At 32.6% G+C, this 7,778-nt stretch overlaps 1 non-coding gene across 1 annotated transcript; it reads right to left on the minus strand.

Annotated features, from left to right (window-relative positions):
- Positions 1-322: 322 nt before the first annotated feature.
- Positions 323-408, minus strand: LOC112746368 (small nucleolar RNA Z221/R21b). The gene has a single exon (XR_003174257.1). It is a non-coding gene; the product is annotated as a small nucleolar RNA Z221/R21b (small nucleolar RNA).
- Between the last annotated feature and the right edge of the window lie 7,370 nt (positions 409-7,778).

The following is a 7,778-nucleotide window of genomic DNA, read 5'->3' on the forward strand; positions in this document are numbered from 1 at the left end:
GTAAAGGCAATGCCGTATAACTGAAAATGAAACGAAGAACAAAATGGTTATAATGTGGTATTATCTTAAACAATAGAAATACATTCACAACATAATAAAAAACAATTAGATTGAAAGAGAAGAAGGAACCATCAGAAACCAGAATTTTGTCCCCAGCAGCCATATAAGCTGTACGGTCCGCATCATGGTTAGGGTCACATAACCCCCATCACTTGGTCCCTTCTTCCAATTTCATTAAACACTGTCCACAACACATATTGCAACAGATATAACAATAAAATCGAACAGTAAAAAAGGAAAATAATGTTTTGTATAGAAAAGAGGGCTCAGGTTTAATGGGTATGAGAAACTTATCAACACTTAATCATCAGAGTGGTGCATGACTTTCTCTAATACTCATCACAGCCCACAAAAATTCAATTATCAATGCAAACACAAAATTTCAAGAGCGAAACAAAGATAGAGAAGAGTAAAAAAAAAATCATGTATGTTACGAGAGAGAATGGAGAAAAAAGAGTGAGGTCGAGAGAAAAATTAATGTAGTTGCGGGATCTTTATAATAAGGGGGAATAGAGAGAGAATTGAGAAGAAAGAGGAGTATTTGACTATCTATGCGGCGCAAGACTTGAGCTTCAGATGATGGCAAGCATAACTGTATTAGGGTAACCTTTTTTTAGGTCCGGAGGCTTACTTCATTTTGGATTATAGGCTTTGGGGTTTGAATTTTGAGGCCTAATTTTTGTTTTTGGTCTTCTGAACGAGCCTTGGCACTTGTTTACGTTTTTTTTTTGTTAGGCATGTTTTTTTTTTTTTTTTTTTTTTAGTATCTCCTAGTTTAAGGAATCAAATATTCACGTCCAAAAAAAAAAAAGGAATCAAATATTAATTCATTGCAGATCAAAATTTTATTTAAGAGATGCTGCTAATCAATAAATTACTACCTGCACAACCAAAAAATCCATGCCCAAGTTTGTTGTCTTGTTTACTCAAACTCTTTCACAAAATCAAACAAATATATTAATTATTATAGTATATTAAAATTAATGATATTTGACTTATTTTATATATACTTTAGATACAAATATTTTTAAATATAGAATGACACATATTTATTTAAGATTTTTTTTTTTAATTCAAAACCTCATACCAAACACTTTTAATGAGACAACACTAGTCTCATCAACAATTGTAAGTTATATTTTGTACCTACATACATTTATGTATAGATTCATACATTAAAATAAGGGTTAAGTACTATTTGGTTCTTAAGGAACTGGAATTTTTTTTTATCCTCAACCTTTTTTTGCTTATAAAATTGTCTCTAAGAATTAACTTAGTTTTAAAATCGTGCATTTTACCAAATTTTTTAATTTTATTACCAAATTACTCCTAATTAAAAAATATATATATATATATATATATATATATATATATATATAAAGAAAGAAAACGGAAAAAAGAGAACTGGAGAAGAGAATCACGCTGTGGTGTTTTTTTAAGGAAGAAGAGGGGAAAGAGAAGGTGAAGAAGGGAAAGGAAAGGGAATCCGCCACCGCCGCTGCTCCTCGTCGTTCGGTCGTCGCCGCCGCCATTACTCCTCGTCGTTCGGTCCTCGCTGTTGGATCTCACCGCCAGATCTTGCAGTTTTCATTCTTCCTCAGCACACACTCACACTAACGCTTAGGGAGGAGAGAGCAGAGGGAGAGAGAAAGAGAAGCGGATAGGAAGAGAAGAGAGGAATGGAGGTGCTGAGGGAGACCGCATCCAACTCGCCACGTCTTGCCGCCACCGAGCCATGTCCCGTTGCCGCCGCCGAAGTGAGGTCACGTTGGCGCCAGCAAATCCGTGAGGTTGGACGGTCATCGATGCTCCTCGCTGGTCGCCGCAGCTCCTCGTCTTCCTTGCCAGTTGTTGTTGTTATGATTCCATTATCCATTGTTGTTGTTCTTATTCTGATTCTGGTTGTTGTTGTTGTTTCATTGTTGTTGCTTCTGCTTCTGCTTTTTGCTTCTGCTTCTTCTTCTATTTTTGTTTCTGCTTGTGCTTCTACTTTTGTTGTTGTTCTGATTCCATTATCCATTGTTGTTGTTGTTCTTCTACTTCTGGTTGTTATTGTTTCATTGTTGTTGCTCCTGTTTCTGCTTTCTGCTTCTGTTTCTATTTCTGCTTTTGCTTCTGCCTCTACTTTTGGTTGATTTTGGGAAAAAAGAAAAATAGTATTTTGGTCTAAATGACGATTTTAAAACTAAGTTAAAGCTTAGAGACAATTTTATAAGTAAAAAAAGGTTGGAGACAAAAAAAATTTCAACTCCTACCTTAAAAACTAAAATCATACTTAACCCTTAAAATAACATATCTTACTAATCGCATCCTCTTTTTAAATTTATGAATTGGATTCACATTCATACACTTAAGCGAGAACTCAAAATATTCTTCTCCATATCTATCACACATGTATTTTTCTCCGCATACTTCAAAGATATAACACATAACTCATATTTGCAACAACGATATCACCAGTCATATTCGGTCTTAACTCTCAACTTCTTTAACTGTTCCAATTGTGACATAAAATTCATTCCAACAAAAGAAAGTATCATTAAGAAACATGTGAAATTTTGTGTCAAGAAAGAACACATATTTATATAAATATGTAGAATCTCTTTGAGATTGGTAATTGGTTTATATTCTATTACTTTTAAGAAATCTTCTTTTATTAATTAGTATGCTTGGGATTGCAACAGTAGAGTGAAGTTTTAATTTGAGTTTGAAACTCCTTAAAAAAGGCCAGAAGTTATTATTTCAATAAATAATTTCATATATATTGATTTTAAACTTTTTTTCTAAAAATATAATTATTGCGTATGTATCTTGTTTTAAATTCATGCACCTGTAAAAATTCTCCATTAATAAAAAATTAGAATAATTACTCATATCAGCTTTTGAGATTTTTTAATATTAAATATTTTAGTCCCTTAAATTTTAATATATACAAATTAATGTTTAACGTCTACTTCTATTAGATAATATAGTCCCCTTAATTTAACCTGTTTAATAAAAATGTCCGTGTTAGAATTTTTAAAATATTTTAAGGATTATTTTAAAATATTTTAAATTTTTTGAGGTCTATTTTATACTTCAATCTTTGAATCAAATTAGAACAAAATTGTATTATCTAATATAGATTAATGCCAAATTCTATTTTATATATTTTGAAATTTTGAAGACTAAATTACTCTTAAAGTATAGTCCCATAGTTGACATTTAAAACTCTCTTCAATCGTAATTAAAAAAAATTACTTTTATAAGACAACACACATATAGTAGAATACACACACATATATATGATAAAAAATAATCTAGGAAAAAGGAAGTATTTATAGTCAAAATTCTTAAATTTTTCAAATTACAATATAACGATATATATTATTTATTTGGGTGATTATGCATATATTTGAACTGTTTTACAAAATTCTCTTACAATATGAATTTTAACTTAGGTCTACTCCTATAATACATTAAGACAAATTTATAAACAACATAGCTTCTTATTACATCAAATTTAAAAATATTTTCACAATTATTTTAATTTACTGTAAGTCATCAATTTCTAACCCAATAAAAGATATCGTATTGTCAAATTTATTAGAGACTTTTAAGTTTTCTTTTTTCAGTTAAAAATTTTACTACATCTATAAATTAAAAACTTATTTTTAAAAAACTCATAAAAATATATTTAAATTAACTAATTTAAATATGAATTATATAACTCTTATCTATTAAATATGAGTTTTATTTTTTTCTTAGAATATTTTTTGATGTGGTTCAAAGCAAAAGAAAAAAATTTGTTAAAATTGAAGATCCTTTTAACTGAGTGTAAAAATGGTATCCTTCTTCAAATAAATTCTATATTTATTTTTAGTTGGCTTGAACTTAATCTTGTTTTGACCAGCATTAAAATTGTTCATAACTTAGCATAAACTTTTTTTTAGATATTTTTTTTATCAAATAGAGATATATCTAAAAGAGAAATTCTCCACATACAAGTCTTTTCACATACAAGTCATACAAGTCATTTATTTCTTCTTCTTTTTTTTTTCTCCATGCTTCTTCTTCTTCTTCTTCTTCTTCTTCTTCTTCTTCTTCTTCGTCGTTTCTGCACGTTCTTCTTCCTCTTCTTCTTCTTCTTACCTCCTCTTTCTCCTTCTTCATTTATGTGCTTTTTTCTCTGTTTTCTTTCTTCGTTATTCTCAATTTCTATTATTTTTTGACATCAAACTCTGAAATCTTTTTTGAAGAAGATGAGGAGGAGAAAGAGAAAGAGTTCTGCATAAGGTGTACTTCAACAAATTTTGGGTGTATTTCTTAAATCCTTTGGGTGTATTTCTGTAATCCTTTGGGTGTATTTTTATAATCGTTTGGGTGAATTCCTATAACCGTTTGGGTGTATTTCTGTAATTCTTTGGGTGTATTTATGTAATTGTTCGGGTGTATTTCTGTAATCGTTTGGGTGTATTTCTGAAGTTCCATTATCTTCAAAATGATTTCAAAGCTTGATTTCAGAAACCATGAAAATTGAAAAAAAAACGAAGCAAGAATACCAGTGATAAACACAGATAAAACAACGAATGAAAAGACAAAGAGAGAACGTACAAAGGAGATCAAATTTGACAAGAAATTCGTTTTCATGGAAGAAGAAGAAGAAGAGTAGGAGAAGAAGAAGGAGAAGAAGAAGAAGAGGAGGAGAAGAAGAAGGAGAAGAAGAAGGAAGAGGAGAAGGAGAAAAAGGAGCACGCCATGGAAATCGTATATGGGTCAGCGTGTTTTTTGTTAAGTTTATCCTAACTTGTATGATGACTTGTAAACCAAATGACTTGTATGTGTAACACTCCTCTATCTAAAATTTTAATTGTAAACTATATAAGGCACCCTTATTAATAGAGTATCGAAAGAAAAATTTAATTACGAATAGAATAAAGTATCTAATTGATTTAAAATTGATATATAATTACAATGACCACTCTATTAATCAGAACAATTTCGATTGAAACTCTCTGTGTCTATGTTTTAAATTATTTATATTATACAATTAAGGGATAAGTATGATTTTGGTCCCCAACGTAGGGGCTGAAAATTTATTTCGTCCCTCGCCTTTTTTTCGCTCCAAAATGGTCCCCAAGGTTTCAGTTTATTGTAAAATGGTCCTTCGGACAAAAATACCCCTCCCTCCCTACCTCCCCTCTTCTTCCTCAACCAGAAACAGAAGCAGAATCGCAAATGCAGGCAGAGGAGGAGCAGCAGCGTGGAGCGGCGGCGGCGTGGAGCTGCTGCGACGGCGACCTTCCCCCTTCCCCCTTTCCCCTCTTCCCGAAACAACACCCCCCTCCCGCTTCTCTTTCTCCCCCCTCCCCCCGTCTCGGCAGCGCTGTGTTTTCTCCCACCACCACCACCAGAACCCACCACCACCACCACATTATCATCATGGTCATCATCATCATCATCATCACCATCATCATCAGAAGAACAGCACCTAAACCACCAGAACAAAACCACCACTACCACCAGAACCCACCACCACCACATTATCATCATGGTTATCATCATCATCATCATCATCATCAGAAATCCACAACAATATTCCACAACAAATTTCAACAACAACAATATTCCACAACAAATTTAAAAAAAAAATCCAAAAATTTCACAAACAAATCAAGTTCACAGAAGAAGAAGAAAGAAGAAGAAGAAGAATTGATGGTGCGGTGGTGAGGCGGAAGAAGAAAAAGAAGAAGAAGATGGTGGTGGTGCGGCAGGGGCGATGGTGCGGTGGAAGAAGAAGAAGAAGAAGAAGGAGGTGGTGGTGGCGATGCGGTGCGACAATGGGTGCGGCGGCGGGAAGAAGAAGAAGAAGTAGTGGCGGATGGCGGTGGGTGTCGGGCGGCGGTGCGGCGACGGGAAGAAGAAGAAGAAGAAGAAGCGGCGAGCGGGGGCGGCGGTGCGGCGGCATGGGTCCCCTTTCTCTCCCCCCTCCACCCTCCCCCTCCCCCCTTTCTCCCCACCCACCCGCTTCTGTATCCCCCCTTTCTTCTTTTTTTCTTTTTTTATTTATTTATTTTATATTTATTTTATTTTATAATTTTTTTAATAAAGGGTAATTTGGTAATAAAAAAAATATAATTGGTAAAAAGGACGATTTTAAAACAAACTAAAACTTTGGGGACCATTTTAGAGCAAAAAAAAGGCGAGAGACGAAATAAATTTTCAGCCCCTACGTTGGGGACCAAAATCATACTTATCCTTACAATTAAAGTACTCTAACATTAAGTTTTCAAATTTTATGTTTAAAGATTGTCTTGACATTCTTAATAAAATTATTTAACAATATATTAAACTAAATGTTAGAATATAACCTGGTAATCATCACAATTGTTAAACAAAAATATAAGAATTATTAGACTATTATCTTTCTTCTAATAATATAATCATATATTTTTCTTTCACAATTGATTTAAAATATTAAAATAGTTTTAATCTACTTTAAATTTAGAAATAAATTATTAATTAATAATATGAGAATTTAATTTTTTAATTTTAAAAAAATCTATATAATTATCGTACAATTTATATATAATTCACAATTAATGCATGTAATTAATAATAAATTAGAATATTACATTTTTCTAATAATATAATCATATACTTTGCTTTCACTAATTGATACAAAATATTAATACACACATTTTAATTTTAATCAGTATAAGGTATTTAATTTTAGACCTTAAATACATATATATACATTAGAATGATTTTTATAATGACAACTAATGAAGATAATTTGATTAGATTGAATATGTAAAATCTGTATAATTCAGACTATTCTCTTATTAAATAAACATCATCTGCAAGTCTCTGAATTTTTGGAAATTTAATAAAAAATTATTTAAAATTTATTATATTTATTTAAGATTACATTTTTAGATATTTTTATATATAAATCGGACAATTTTTTATTTATAATTTAGAACTTTAATAATTGAAAATAATGAAAATTTTATGTTCTTTAATTTAAATATTTAGATTTTAAACTTTATTTATGATTTTAAAAGAAATTAATTTGATTATCTCTAATTTTTGAATTCGAGTATTTATTTGAAAATAAATTGTAAATTGATGAATAAATAGTATTTTCTTTAAAAATAATTTTATTGGGTTAAAATTAGTTTTCAATTACTACATTACTCTTAATTTTATTAAATATTACAAATTACCCTTATACCTAATTTTACCCTAACTTTAACTAAACACAACACACCCATACCCTCCTTTTTCCCGTTAGCACCCGCCACGCCCATTTTCCCTTTCCCCCTCATGTAACACACAACACACATAGTAGAGAGAGGAGAGAGCTCGGGAAGGAAGAAGAGAATAGAGGAGGGAGACCACGCCGGTGCTGGGAGCTCGCGGCCGTCACACGCGTTGCACCATTTCGTCATTGAGCCACCGCCGAGTCAAGAGCGAGAGAGAGAGAGAGAGAGAGAGAGAGAGAGAGAGAGAGAGAGCTTGCCTTCATTGTCGCCGTCGTGGAAGAGGGAGACACGTGAGGAAAGAAGGTCAAGGAGAAGGAGGCATTGCCTGCGCCATTGCTCACGATGTCGCCTCCAGCTGCATCGCCATCGAGCTGTTGCACCCCGTCGCCGCCGTCATTGAGCTCGTTGCCGTCCACCATGGCCGTCGGGAGTCAAGATGCGAGGGAGAGAGGAGGAGCTCGTTCCCACCGG

This window comes from Arachis hypogaea, chromosome 14, assembly GCF_003086295.3.
Source record: "Arachis hypogaea cultivar Tifrunner chromosome 14, arahy.Tifrunner.gnm2.J5K5, whole genome shotgun sequence".
Classification (NCBI taxonomy): domain Eukaryota; kingdom Viridiplantae; phylum Streptophyta; class Magnoliopsida; order Fabales; family Fabaceae; genus Arachis; species Arachis hypogaea.